General features: G+C 38.9%; 1 protein-coding gene and 1 pseudogene across 3 annotated transcripts in view; both read right to left on the bottom strand.

Annotated features, from left to right (window-relative positions):
• Positions 1–16,108, bottom strand: part of LOC115031564 (uncharacterized) — a 199,217-nt gene that overhangs the window by 151,969 nt on the left and 31,140 nt on the right. For all 3 annotated transcript variants that reach the window (XM_085841685.1, XM_085841686.1, XM_085841687.1), the window contains one exon: positions 9,839–9,939. The gene's annotated coding sequence lies outside the window, so the exon portion shown is untranslated. The remainder of the gene's footprint in view (positions 1–9,838; positions 9,940–16,108) is intronic.
• Positions 5,451–6,842, bottom strand: LOC110299153 (eukaryotic translation initiation factor 2 subunit 3, X-linked pseudogene; annotated as a pseudogene).

Raw genomic sequence — 16,108 nt, 5'->3', positions numbered from 1 at the left:
CTTTGTGTAGAGAAAGGCCATTGATTTGTTTGAGTTAATTTTATATCCAGCTACTTCACCGAAGCTGTTTATCAGGCTTAGGAGTTCTCTGGTGAAATTTTTAGGGTCAGTTATATATACTATCATATCATCTGCAAAAAGTGATATTTTGACTTCATCTTTTCCAATTTGTATCCCTTTGATCTCCTTTTGTTGTCGAATTGCTCTGGCTAGGACTTCAAGTACAATGTTGAATAGGTATGGAGAAAGTGGACAGCCTTGTCTAGTCCCTGATTTTATAGGGATTGCTTCAAGCTTCTCACAATAACCCAAAGTCATTAAAAAAGACAGGGAGGGACACTTCATACTCATCAAAGGTAAAATCCTCCAAGAGGAATTATCAATCCTGAATATCTATGCTCCAAATACAAAGGCAGCCACATTCATTAAAGAAACTTTAGAAATCTCAAAGCACAAATTGCACCTCATACAATAACAGTGGGAGACTTCAACACACCACTTTCACCAATGGACAGATCATGGAAACAGAAACTAAACAGGGACACAGAGAAACTAAGAGAAATTATGAATCAAATGGATCTGGCAGATATCTACAGAACATTCTATCCTAAAACAAAAGGATATACCTTCTTCTCAGCACCTCATGGTACCTTCTCCAAAATTGACCACATAATTGGTCACAAAACAGGCCTCAACAGATACAAAAATATTGAAATTGTCCCATGCATCCTATCAGATCACCATGGACTAAGGCTGATCTTCAATAACAAAATAAATAATAGAATGCCATCCTTCACGTGGAAAGTGAACAACACTCTTCTCAATGATACCTTGGTCAAGGAAGGAATAAAGAAAGAAATTAAGGACTTTTTAGAGTTCAATGAAAATGAAGCCACAACATACCCAAACTTATGGGATGCAAAGAAAGCATTTCTAAGAGGAAAACTCATAGCTCTGAGTGCCTCCAAAAGGAAACTAGAGAGAGCACACATTAGCAGCTTGACAACATACCTAAAAGCACTAGAACAAAAGGAAGCAAATTCACCCAAGAGAAGTAGAAGGCAGGAAATAATCAAACTCAGGGGCGAAATCAACCAAGTGGAAACAAGAAAAACTATTCAAAGAATCAACCAATCAAGGAGCTGGTTCTTTGAGAAAATCAACAAGATAGATAAACCCTTAGCCAGACTCACTAGAGGGCACAGGGAAAGCATCCTAATTAACAAAATCAGAAATGAAAAAGGAGACATAACAACAGATCCTGAAGACATCCAAAACACCATCAGATCCTTCTACCAAAGGCTATACTCAACAAAACTGGAGAACCTGGCTGAAATGGAGAAGTTCCTAGACAGATACCAGGTACCAAAGTTGAATCAAGAGCAGGTTAATGATCTAAACAGCCCTATATCCCCCAAAGAAATAGAAGCAGTCATTAATAGTCTCCCAACTAAAAAAAGCCCAGGACCAGATGGGTTTAGTGCAGAGTTCTATCAGACCTTCAAAGAAGATCTAATCCCAGTTCTTCACAAACTATTCCACAAAATAGAAACAGAAGGTACTCTACCCAACTCATTTTATGAAGCCACAATTACTCTGATACCTAAACCACAAAAAGACCCAACAAAGATAGAAAACTTCAGACCAATATCCCTTATGAATATTGATGCAAAAATCCTCAATAAAGTTCTTGCTAACCGAATCCAAGAACACATCAAAACAATCATCCATCCTGACCAAGTAGGTTTCATCCCAGGGATGCAGGGATGGTTCAATATACGGAAATCCATCAACGTAATCCAGTATATAAACAAACTCAAAGACAAAAACCACATGGTCATCTCGTTAGATGCGGAAAAAGCATTTGACAAGATCCAACACCCATTCATGATAAAAGTCTTGGAAAGATCAGGAATTCAAGGCCCATACCTAAACATGATAAAAGCAATCTACAGCAAACCAGTAGCCAGAACCCTGTTATATTTAATGTTTTCTTCATGCTCCAATACAACTTTTCAGAATCAATCAAATACATAATGTCAATACGTTTCCTCAAAAATCAAGACTCACAGCCACAGTTCTAAACCTCTCCAAAGCAGCTGCAGTGTCCAGAAAAGGACAGCATAGAAATCGTGGCACTAAATCCTATTTGTATGTAAATCAAGAGAAAAGCAAACAAAAACCCAAAACTCAGTGATGTCATTATTTCAGATGCATATTTCCTAAGGGAAGTCCAAGGTGGCAGGCCCAGGAGTCAGTCACCATTAAGGGTGGTAGAAGCCACGAAAGCAACAGGGGTGAGGTGGGGGAATTAAAAAAAAAAATTAAAAGACAAACAACCAAACCTTCCCTTTCCCTCAACCTTATGTAAAGACAATAAATGGAATAGTGATCAAAGTCATTCCATTCACCATGTTTTACTAGTCCAGACCAGGAGTCCATGGTGAACCAAAGTTAACTTAGGTGGCTTGCACAAAACCACAATGCAAGTCATCAGATAGTGGCAGACAGGTTCTAACTTATCCAGTCCTTGGGATACTTCAAAAGGAGTGTTACTTTCTAGTCACCATGCCATGTTCTGCACAGTTAGTGCATGCAGGACATACTCATACCCACTTGTGCCACAGATAACAGCATGGGCTGTGAGAGTCAGACTCAGCTCGGAGATTTACATGCAGGATGACACCTGGTCACATATACTAGAGGCACCAAAGGCTACGGCATATCATACTGCATTGAGAAGCCTGTCCCTGGTACCTATGATAAAACACTGAGCACACAGTGATTACAGCCAGGGAGAAAACTGAGGTAATATGTTCGCATGGTTAGCAGTTGTGACCACCCAGCAGTGTAAGGCAGTCAGCCTCTGTGAAGACTAAATGGATAGCCAATAACCATGTGCCTTGAACAGTGAATAATTTCTTGCATCAGGAAAAACCCCAACTAGGTAATCATAACTATACTAGGCCAAGCCTCTGATGTTTGCTTGACAGTATCCAAGACTGTCCAGCCACAGATAGGTCTAACCTCTGTGAGAACCTGGTTTTATAAACCATCTTTCTACCAGCTGACAAACTACCAGGGTTCTTCCAAAACAAAGTGAGAGCAAGCAGATGTTTGGCTAGTCTACCAACTGCATTTCAGTTCTATTTCAGCTTCAAGCAAACCCCCAAGAACAATCCTGAATGCACTTGATGGTGAAGAGCTGTGATCTACCCATAACTGGCAAGTATAACCTTCCTAGTGACACACACATCATAGACAGGATGCATGTTTCCAAACTCACTTTTCTTAACTCTGGCAAGATTAAAAACTATCAAAGCCTGGACTCCATCCCTGTGCGCTTCCCCCTCACCCATAATTCTTATGTTATCCAGAGTTGTAAATCATTGTTGTAAAATAATTTTGAATTAAGCAAAAACATTATTAATTTAAAAGCACAGCACAAGAAACTTGCATGCACCTGGGGAATAGATTTAGAAATCAAAGAACATACTGCTTTTGAACAATTTCTGCCTCTTTCAAGGCTCAAAGATTACCAATAGCAAAATTTCCACCACAAGTCTACCAACTAAGGAAATGTACTAAAGATAGGGGCAGTGGAGTCAATGGTAGAGTGTTTATTCATCATGCAAGGGGCAAGAGACAGTTCTATTCATAGCTTACTAAAACAAAGATCTCAAAGATGCAACCTGGACAGATCCTTGCCAATTAGGCATAAATAATATGAGATATTAGGCATAAATAATAAACACATTTTCTCAGGGCACTTGAAGAGGGTGAGAATTCTGGCACTAGATTCCTAAGGTCACATCCAGGAAAAAAATAAGAAATATCTACCTGTGTTAAGGGAATGAGCATACAGTATCTAAGAGTGATGCTCATTTGAGCCTGTTGGTCATCTTCCTTCCATTTTCAGACAACAGAACCCCAAATATAAGGACAAATAAAGGGATAGGTCTTTAGCTTTTACTAATTGCCCATTACGAAGGAGCTACTCACAGATGAATCATGAGAAGGCATCATTTTTATTTTATTCAGGTTCATGATACATATGCTACACCAAAGGCAAATTGCAGTGAAGTTTCACTTCAAACTTTCATTTATTGATAAATGAGACATTATTTTTGGAATGCTTAACTTTGACTAAAATGTAGATTTGATCCAATATATATATATATATATATATATATATATATATATATATATATATATATATATATCACATATTAGAAGTAGGATATACAAAGACACCTTGTTGTTGGTATTGTTCTCTATCAGGAACAGAGCAGATGGCAGCCCTTTGGTCATTCTACCTTGATGGCCAAAACTTGTCTTATGCCTAGGACTCATAAAAATCAAATTAAATCAAGGCAGCACATTATGGGAAGAGGAACGAACACAAGGTCTTGTAGACCTCCATGCCAATCACGGACCTGCCCTCCAGTGCATGACCATAGATTCCTGCTTGTCACCATGAGAGATGAGAGAGAAAAAAAAGGAATTGAAGGCTCAAGAGTGGAGAGAAGTAGCCTGTTATGACTGGGCATCCATGCTACTGGGGCCATGTTTGAGTCTGTGACACCACAATAGTGGGTGAGTGTCCATAGCTCATTATTACCACTAGGGAACACTGAGCATCTGAGGCTATGCAGGACTGGCACCATCCCTCATTGGATCCAGCACTCTGGAGTGTCAGCTGGCCCTGACACTCCTCTGTTATGAAATGGTGTGGATGGGATGTCCTCCCCCATTGCCAGTTTCTCTAGGGAGAGCTGGCCTTAAGAGCATGAGAATTCCCAATACCTCACTTGGGAAATACAGCGAAGCTATCTCTGATGGTGGAGGTACACTCAGAGAGTTGGTCCAGCTCCTCAAAACTGCAGCACTTGGAAGAATCAGCCCTAGCTGACCAGCTCAGCTGCCAACATGGCCCAGATCCAGGGCTCTGAATTGACTCACTCTAAAATCTATGTCATCTTTGAATGGTTGGGATCCTGAAAGGGCCATCCAGCTGTTCCAAAGCTACAGGATCTCCAAGACAAGGCACAACAACAGAATAACTGGAGGGAGTCCTGATGAGGATCCAAAATTGGTGTTGTCACAGAAGCTACATCTTCCATGATGGCATGTGACTTATTCTTTGTTTTGTTGTTGGTTGTGTGCTATTTATTTTGGGGGAGATTGCAAGGCAAAGGTCGTATATGAGGGGATGAGTAGGGTTTGGTTACATGATGTGAAACAAGGAATCAATAAAAAGAAAAAAAAAAAAAAACAGTAGCGGTTAGAGATCACATTTTCATTGCCAAGATATAACAATAAACTTGTAGCTTCTAGTAAGGTAATGAGCTATAAAATTAATTCTTTCTAGTGTTGCTTTGAAAATATACCCGTAGGCTATTAAAAAGAAATTCCAACTTCATCCCAAGACATGATTTAACTTGAAGTTGTCAGTTATCATTTACAGTTGGCTTAATGGTCACTCTTCTTATCTGACCCCAAGAAATTAAAGCCTAGTGTTTCTCAACTCTTCTGATAAGCACAGAAGAGTTTTTTTCCTACTTTTGTGCACACAGGATTGGTTAAAACAATTTTGTCCAAATCAGTTGCCCAAAACAATTTTTCACAAATCAACTAATACTTCCTCTTGTTTACAGGGATCCTATGTTTATCATATGTGCTTCATTCTTAGAAAGCTTCTCCTTCAGTACATACACCCAGAAGACATCTAAGCAGGAAATAAAAAAATTTCCAGTTCAGTGACTATTTTACGTAAAGATCAAACTACACCAAGTACCTGTACTGCCATTCTATCAGCTCAGCATAATGTGGTGTCTCTCTTTGTTCCAACTCCAATGAGACCATTGGAGCATACTGAATTTCATTATGTTCCACAAAAAGTGACATAATTTTGGAAAATTTTGGTTTACACATGAGTTTTCTTTCACTATATTTGGAGATAATACTTAGTCTGAATTCTATCTCCTGCCCTACCTTTAACTTTCTTTCAGAATACTACCACAAGCTTTACCTCCCTTAAGGTCATAGACTTCACAGCCAGATTCATTGACATCAAATGGCCTGATAACAATGAGATGGGGCTCTGAAGTAAAGTCTCTTGGAGCAACTGGTATTTTCTTCAATATGTACTCATAGACAACTTCAATATTGTACCTCAGCTGAGCAGAAATCAGAACAATCGGTGTCCCTCCTGCTGCAAGTTCTTGCACAAATGCTCATATTGTTTCTTAGCCTGACATTTTTTCACCACTCAATTTTGTTCTGTAAGATCAAAATATGTTTGCATTTCATGATTTCTATGGCAGCCAAGTGTTTGGGAGTCTGGGAATAAGGGCATGATTCATTATCAGCTATAAACAGAAGAGCTGCATCCATCACTGCTGCACCATCTTAGCCCTCAAGAGATCACGGTCAGGAGAGTCAACAAAGTAAATATTCCTGACTAATTTGAAGTTCCCTTTGGTCACTAAAATATCTGTAGAAAACTCTCCTGGTGTACTGATTCCACATGATCTCTAACATTCCGGTCTAGGACAACTTGGACAATCAAGTTTATAAATCTTAGCATTAACATATTCAAGCTTGATAGTAAAATTTATTTCTAGCTTATTTTTGGATCTGATAATGTGAACTCCAGAAATAGCCTTTAACACAATGGACTTCCCATGAGCTACATGACCAATTGTACCAATATTAATTGTATCTTGTCTGCTGATAACTTCATGTGAAAGTGGTGTCAACTTGATAGCAACTAATGGGGCAAGATCATGTCAGGAAAGATGTGGCTTCCCAAGAGTCACTCCAAACTCACCCCCAGCCATCTTGCTCAGAGAGAAAAGGAAAACCTCTCTTTTCATTTTTATTTATTTATTTATTTTATAAATATAGCTTTCGTGCCATTGGCCAGGGCTGGCTCCACTACACCCATGACTTAAGAACAAGCTACACTCTGCTGCCCTGACAAGTCAAGGTCCAGGACATACTCTCCCAAATGCTGTAGCCTGTGAGAGGCAGAGTCTGCCCTCCCATTCTCGTGATTCTCAGTCCACCTTTCCTAACTGTGAAAGTAGCAAGTGAATTGGCAAGAGGGACGTTTCCTCCTTGCCAGAACCACCCCATAGCAGACAAAGCGAGGTCAGCCATCCCACATTCATGTTTCCCAATGTGCCCCCACTAACAGGCCAGCTTCACTGTGATGGCCTGACAAGATAGAAAGTTCAGTATCTGTAGTGCTGCAGCATGTGAGAGGTGGGGCCTTATTTCATGAGCACCAGTTTAGGAGGAACCCATGTGGGGGTAGGGCCAGTTCCACACAGCACCTAGAATTCATGTGTTTCTAGTGCTGCCAAGAACACTAAAATCCACATGTTTTTCAATGGTAGTATTAGCCATAAATATTGACACTGCCCCCTGATACTGTATAGCCACAAACCCAGGCATAGATTTCACAGGCAGCTTTGGCAGGTGGAGAGGCTGGCTACCCAAAACAAGGTATTCCTCTCCACCCTGGCATATCCATTTCTACCTCTCTCAAAATTCCTCAAACCATTCCATTTTTCCCATCTGTCTAGCAAACTTTTGCACAGTGTAGTGGTTTCCACTATAGGTAGGGAACACATCTGACAGGGCTCTAGGTGACCTTTTTTGTCTGTGCTGCATGGCTGCTGGTGAGATTGTGGACATCTTCCCCAACCTGTCCTGATTTGCATGGGGCAAGTGGGGCTCTATGTGTCTTCTATGCACCCATACAGTGCTGTAGAGGTGCAGAAAGGTGGTTTGTGAGCATCTTTCCATACCTGCACTACAGTCAGATCAGTTCTCAGGTCTCAAGAAGACTATTTTCAATTGTGAGTAAGAACACATTCTGAAAAAGCATAGACTTGGGATTTGATCTCCAAAAGTCATGTACAAAGCCAAATGTTGCTGTACATGCATGTAACTAGCAGTTTTGGCAAAGAGAAGAAATTGTAATCACTGGAGCTTGTTTGGAGATCACAAGCTAGAGCTGCACTGCAACATCCATGGTGTGAGGGCAAGTATGATAGAGAAGGCCACAATGTTTGTCCTCTGACCCTAGCATACATGTCCCTCCACACACTTGTGAACATAATCAGATAAATAGAACCAATTAGAATCTTATTATCAGGTATAAGATATTTTTTCAGGTACCTGATTGGATTCTGCAAGCACAGAAACATGAGGCAAAAGCCTAACCAACTATTCTACAGTTAATAGTAGAACTGCAACGATGATAAATTTGGTGAATTATTGTGAAATTCATCACCATTCCAATCGTGCTTCCAAAATATCACAGCTAATGAGACTTTAACATTAAATATAAGCCTAGTATACTTGAGAATATGTAAATTCAATCTGTTAGCATCAATTTTTTAATCTATTAAAATTGAATAAAATGGGATGAGTATGAGGCACTCATTTAATTAGATGTGTAAAACCCTGAGTCATTACACTTCCGTCTCTTAGGGCTTTCCCTACCTCATTACCCTATCAGTAGTTAAGGTAATGAATGTAACTCCTGCTGCTTGTTTGTTCTTTATATAACTTTTGTGTCTTAGGCATCTTCCAGTTACACAACTTAATGAGTAGTCTGGACAGTTTTGCTTGTCAAGATGTGTGAAATCATTATCCTAGTGTAGAGAATGTCCTTTCAAATGGCTACCTGTAGTGCCTGTTAAGGTCAATACTAGTGTTCCTTTGAAAATTTGCACTTGCTATTGTAGGAATAACTTTATGTCTTTCTTTGTGACGGAGCAACCTATTTGTTATACAGGTGCTAGTTGTTGAAATCATAAAACTTTGGTACATCTGTCCAGTTTAATGTAATGGCAAAGGTTGAAGTTAATAGGCAGTTCATGTTGAAAAAAAGGCAACATTGTGAACATATATCATTGGACAATTTTCCATATTATGAAAAACATGTTTTAATATATATATATATAATGTTTCATAATGGATGCCTTCTATTAAAATTTAGTCAGGCTTTAAATTTTCAAACTGTATCAAAAGCACAGAGGTTGACTTTCAAAATTTTTACTTATAAACTCAGATTCAACACAAATCTTTTTTACAGTTGGCTCCTAGTTTACAAGATAAACCTTTTCCTCTGCTTATATTTTACTTATAATCACCATATTGCATTTTCAAGATAGAGATATACTAATGTATTTCCAAGTGTATAAATATACTGTTCTTTAAGTAGTCTCAGCAAAGCCATTAAATCTTAATCTAGTCTACAGAAGTCAACACAAGAGACATAGGTTTCATGCTGGTTCCCTAGATTATAATTACATCACTATTGTTCATCAAGATTGACATCCATGTCTAAATTTTTTGGTTATGCCAAAGTACTTCTAATTGCTGTTATTTAACAGTACATCAGGGGAAGATTCCATTTTTACTGCTTATGGTTATACAATGTTGGTCACAGGGTGACTATTGGTGTTGTATTGCTCAGTTTCTTTGATTATAAATTTTTCAGAAAGGTCATTTCTGTCCCAGTTCCAAAAATCAGAAAGTTAGTCTTTTAAAGATGTTTTATGTCTTGGTTGAAGATAATTTTTTCTAGATATTTAGAGGTTAATTTGTCTAATACGTTTTGCATCTGATACCTGATCATAACAGCAGCTTACATCGACATAGTAACTTCCTGATTCCCACTGTTCTATGTAAACTAAGGACATAAGCGGCTTCTCTTGATTTTTTTCCCAAGGTCCACTTAGAATTTAAACAAACAAAATAAACAACAGTAACTAGAAAGGACCAGCAGCTCAATGTCTATTCTTTTTATCCAACTTACCAAATATGTTAGAGGTTAATGCCAAAGGTGAAAGCCTAGCATCATTTTCTCACTCAATTCCAAATTCATTCCAGCAGTCTCTTTCAGGGTGGTCTCCTTGCCTACAAACAGAACTATCATTATACAGAGAAGGAGATACTTTACCTTTCTAGATATTCAACGATATATTTTCCCTGATGTGTTACATCTAGTGCATAAGCTAACCATGTGCCCATAAATGAGGAATGCCAACGAATACCATATGGAAATTGATTGCTGTTCTGTGATTTACCTATATATATGCCCTACACCTGTTGCCTCAAATAAGAGGCATATCAATGACAATTAAAATTACCTTGCTCCCAACCACTGTTCACACCTAAATAGAATAGAGAAAAACAAGTATGGGAAAATTTCCTCAGTAAAATCCATTCCCATATTCAATTTTGCTTCAATTGCCCATAGGATTTTCTATCTCAAAGAATGCATCACTTCTCTTCTCAAACTAGTTCTCAGTTGTATTATAACCTCCCACCTACTAAAGCTTCTAATATTTTTCATTAGTGACAGATGTAAATAGTCTAAAATTCCCCCATAACTTAACTAGATCAAAGAATTATAGAATACCTACCAATATTTGCTACTAAAAAAATAGCTTACTTGACACATTTGCAAATCATATGTGAGGGGCTACTTATTAGAGCATGATAGCTTCAACCCAAATGCTATATAAGAGAGTCATTTCCCAACAGAAATGATAGAATTCATACACACACACACACACACACACACACACACACACACATTACAATATTTTATGGAATGGTACACCGCATTGAGGTGTAGAATTTAGAAAGAAGTTGTCAATAAGAGGTAGGCAGGGACAGATGAATATTCAAATATGTGTATCTTGAGTCAGTTTACTTTTCTTTGTGTATATAGATATAGTTATTAAGCTAAGCTAGGATGATATTTCACATGCTGCCACAGCTAAACTCCACAAAATGTCAGTTGTACTGCATAGAAAATATCACTGCAGTAGATAGCATTTTGCAGAAATATTAGAGGAAAAATTAGAATTGTCAGCCAAAGCTGACAGTCAAGTTTGGTCATGTATCTCAGATTTGAATTTGGTTTTAATTGTTTTACACTTACATGAAGATGATGGAATTATTTCTGGGAAATACGTGTTACCTCTTAGAGATTCACACCTTTGTCTCAGCACAAATAATAGAACCAGTGAACAGAAACTAGTTATAGGCAGCTCACTATTTCGTTCAGACATGGTCAGCAAGTTATAAAAATGCATGGTTCTCATGTATTTGGGTCTCTGCTATTTGCTCATGACTGTCCAGCTTAATAATAAATTATGCATCAATACCCATATCCCCCTTTATATTTTACTGCACAATCATGAGTCTGAGTGTACAAGATTAGATTGAAATGAATCTGCAGAGAAAACAATGACAGAGATTGTGAAACTTTAATAAGGAAAGCAGTAAGTCACACTGGAAAGTAGTATTTAATTGTGCATGAAAGCGATAAGATTTCTAAGTGTCATCGGGGTAGAGTGATCCATGATATGACATGAAGACATTTGCAATAACTCTGTTCACCAGTAAGAAGACGGTAATTTCTTACCTTTGTAGAAATCCTAACTATTTAGACCAGAAGAGTTGTGCAGTAATGGAGATTGGTAAAGGTAGAAATGTGGTGTGAAGGATAGAGTAGAAGGAACTGTTGGACAATGGGCATGGGGGAATAAATGGAGTTAGTGAAAATCAGTGTCACACCAGAGTTCCGGTGCTCTGGGAAGGCAGATGCAGGAGGACTGCTGCACTCTTTCCACATGGCCCCAGGTGGGTATCTGGTTGTGGGAAACCACAGAACCCCATCCCACTGAGGGTAGAGAAGGGGAAGTCCAAGGTCTCTGGGCCTCATGAAGACCATAGATAACAGGTTCTTGGTATTGGGCATCCCAGATGAAACTGGACAACACAGAAGAACTGACCCCACAGTGGGCAGCTCAGTATTTCCAAAGCTGAAGGGAGGAGAGGGGAGAGAGAGAGAGAGAGAGAGAGAGAGAGAGAGAGAGAGAGAGAGAGAGAGAGAGAGAGAGAGAGAGAGAGAGAGAGAGAGAGTGCTGCATGGTTGCCTCGTGGAAAAGAGTCCTTGGTCCGGTCCATGGATGGAGCACAGGAATGCCTTCCAGCAGTTAGTTAGACAAGGCTCTTTAGGGGAAAGACTATCCCATCATGCAAGTACAGCCGGCCTTGATGAGCAGAGATGTTCTATGGATTTAGAGCTTTATTGTAGAAAGGCAGAGAGAAAGAGAGAAGGTAAAAGAAAGAGAGAGGCTGGCCATGGCCACATGGAGAGAGGGGGTGGGAGAGAGGGAAGGAGGGCTAGAGATAAGAGTTAGAAAGGTGAGAGATTAAAGAGAGCAAGGAGTGGCCAAGCAGCTCCTTTTATATTGGGATGGTCTACCTTGCTATTGCAAGGTACTTTGGGGAGGAGCATACCTGGCTATTTTCAGGTAACTGTGGAGATGGAGTTTAGCGAGAATGTCAGGAGATTGGGGTTTTGTCTGCATGGTTGATAGTTGGGGGCTCTGTAATTTCAGGCATCTGTCTCTGGAAATATGGCTCACTATTCCATCCCTTGTAGAGTGTTCTCCTAGGTCTATGAAGCAAGCCTTGTTCAACCAAAACAGGCTGCCTTTCAAGGCCCCACAGGGGACTTTGATAAAACCCATACTCTCAAATGTAGGAGTCCAGAATTTATAAAGAAATAATGCCAAGTGTTCTGAAAATAGCAGGATGAATATAGAGACTCCGTGTTTTACCTCTTCTGGTTCTTCTGACCGTGCTAGACTGAATGGTTGTTCCTACCCTTGAACACCTACACTTTTGTTTATTTTGGAAGTTCTGCAAATGCCTATTTTATCCAGTTCCAATAACCTTAATTTTTAAACCTGTCTTTCCAGTGTAGGGACCATCATTAAAAAAATATTTTGATGCCTAAAGACTCTGAGACATTGCTTCATTTTCTCAGTTGGGAGTCCAATAAGAACACAAAGCTAGACACTCATAATGTTAATTCAGGGGACCTAATTCAGACCCATACAGTATGTGTTGTAGTATCTTCAGTCTTTGTGAGCCTCTATTAGCCCTGTTAAGTAGGTTCTATGGGTTGTATTCTCATAGTATCCTTGTCCACACTTGATCTACTATGTATTCTTCCCCTTTCTTTTGGGTCCCTCTGGCTCATCCTGTTTTTGAGATGCTTTTTCTTTGCCTATTGGATTACTTTTTCCAGACATAATATGAGGGATTGTGCCCTTATATCATTGTAACTTGTTCTTCTAGGTTTGATTTAGTTTATTTTTTTTCTCTAAAGAGAAAAGGAAGAGGAGTGGATCTTTTTGACAGGGAATTTTGGGGAGAGGCAAAGGGAGGAATGCATGGAGGGGAATGTGCTTATGGGAGTAAATGTTCCCCTTTACTCAATTTTATCAAATTCATAAAATGTAATCAAGCAAATACAAAGGTGCCAATAATTCATCACACATATCTAGATTTTATTGTTAGAGGAATGCTTAAATTGTTGATGTCAGAATAATTGTAAAACAAAGAAGAAAACCAATCAGCTAACATAAAGAAAGCATTTTCAATGGCACTTAGATTTTGCAAACAATGGAGTGTCTGCAGTTGTTAGAAAATAAATATATGTATAAGAACCAGTGAGATGCTACCATTTACAATGAACTAACCACCAAGGTCGATCTTTCCTTGGGTTAGTTGTAATTGGCATGGCATCTGTAGGACCCAACTTGGGACTACTCTAAATATTTCCATGATATAGCAGGCTTGGTTCCATAGTCACAAAATTAAGAAAACTGTTGTCTCCTTCAGTTGAAGTAAAATCATTTTCCCCTAATACTCAGTATTTTAGTGCTGCAACGAGGATACAAGTCTTCAGACATATAATCAAACTTTCTTCAATGGGACACCTGCTTGGATAATTTTAACATTTTCTTCCTAGTATCTTTACTAATGCCAGAAGCTTCCTTGTATATACAATCAGGAAGAAGGGAGGCTATAGGAGAGAGGTGGCACATGTTTAGAGGGGAATCTGCAAGGTTATAACTGTCATTTGCTAGACACTCAAGCCACACAAACCCTGTTCCTGCTCCTTCTCCTGCTCCATTTACTTCCTTTCTATTTGTTACATTTAATTCCGTCTGTGGTCCCCAGCACAGGTTCCTAAATGAGTATCATCCATGTGGTGTTAAATCTTTAAGGGAACAGATTCTTGCCACTCTTTCTGATGCCTTGATGGGAGCACAAGGAAAAGTTTCTTGTAGCCTTCTGATTCTGAACAAATACATCCCCTAAATGCAGTCATGCCCCAACAATCTTGTTTATAACCATCCAAAATTAGCTGTCCCGACTTACACAAGTTGTTGCCTTTTATTGCCAGAATTTACCAACCTTGAATGGATTGTAAATATATATATTTAGTATTAATCCATCTGCAAATTTTATCACTTCTACTAGCTAGTTTTCTGAAATATTTTAACATTTTCCATCTCCCAAACATCTTAGTCTCATATGGCTTCACTTAGATATTCATATCTTATTGTCCTAAAATCTGAGTAGGAGACAAGAACAAATTAGAAATGATGTAGTTGCTGTTCTAGGAAATATAACTTAAGTAAGTGGCCCTTTAGAAACTTTGTTTCCTCTTTTGAGTGCAGAAACAGACAAAGTATCCTCAGTGGCTCATAGAATATCCAATACAATTTATCTTCATGCCACCTGCTACATCTGTCCTTCTCAGGCACTATCAACTCTTGAAGCTGGTGTCCAGCATAAAACCTATACAAAATCTAGTGAGATGAAAAATTGAGCACAGAAATGCTAGGTAACTTGAGTATCTATTATATACTTTGAGATTTTGCAGTGGATGAATGTTGGAGAGAGATAGATATTTCTTGGGGTCTGCAACACTTTTTCTAGGATGCCAATAATCAGTCAATGATTATATACTGATGTACTTATGATCAGAATAGGTTACACTCATTTCATTTGAAAGAAACAAATAGACAATTGCTAAAAAGATTGACAGATGGGTAGGTACATAGGTAGGTAGGTAGATAGATAGATAGATAGATAGATAGATAGATAGATAGATAGATAGGCAGACAGATAGACAGACAGACAGACAGACAGACAGACAGACAGATAGAACCACAATGTTGGTTGCCACAGGCATCTAGCATGTTCCATGTTTCTGTGGAAATCCAATTTCCTATTAATACATGAAATTGAATAAGGAAAAGAGGCATGGTATAATTACTAACTCTTTGCTTGAGCTTTATGGTAACCTTTTAAGCATAAGTCTCTATAATATTCAATGGATACACTCTGTCTTTCATTTCAGGTAAAATCACAGAAGAAAGCTAAGATGTAACTCATTTACAAGGCTATGAAAAAGAAATGTTAGAGTTTGGTGCCTGACTACAAACAATGGCACTATTAATGATGCCATGTTGTCCTTGTAGACAGAAGCCTAGCATGGCTGTCCTATGAGAGGCTCTACCAGCAGCTGACTGAGACAGATACATATACTTAGAGAAAACCTATAGAAGAGTTGGGGGAAAGATCCAAAGATCTGAAGGGGATTCAAACCCATAAGAAGAACAAAAGTACCTACTAAGCCAGACCCTCAGAGCTCACAAAGATTAGGTCACCAAGAAAAGAGCATACAAGGGCTTATCACTGGCCCCCAGCACATATGATGTAGCAGAGAACTGACTTGACTTATCTCAGTGAGGAAAAATGCTCCTAATCTTGAAGACACTTTATTCTCTCAGGAAATAATTTGTTGGGATATGATATGAGGGTAGGCTAGATAGGGGAGTACCCTCCTACAGCCAGATTTTAATCCAAGTTGGTTCCTGTTAGCTTTTATGTATGCATTCTTCTGTTTTGTGTAAAGGTTATTTATAACTCTGATGCTCTCTTTGAGATATTACATTCAGGTCAATGCTCTCTTGTGTTCACACCTGTTTTTCACACCACTGACCCCTGTCCACCTGAATACACTGATTCTCCTGCGGGTTATGAGCAGACTGAGTTCAGTCGATGGCATCATAAGGTATTTGGGGGCAGAACTTTTTGGAGATTTTTCAGTACGGGGATTATGGGTTTTCAAGTTCAGAGCTAAGACTCTGTAGTGCTGTGGCGGGGTCTGGCTGTTAGGGTATATAGTGTTCAGTAGGTAGAA

This window comes from Mus caroli, unplaced genomic scaffold, assembly GCF_978045245.1.
Source record: "Mus caroli unplaced genomic scaffold, Mus_caroli_1 scaffold_8, whole genome shotgun sequence".
Classification (NCBI taxonomy): Eukaryota; Metazoa; Chordata; class Mammalia; order Rodentia; family Muridae; genus Mus; species Mus caroli.
The sequence above is the reverse complement of the archived record's forward strand: the minus strand, read 5'-3'. Positions and strand labels throughout refer to the sequence as shown.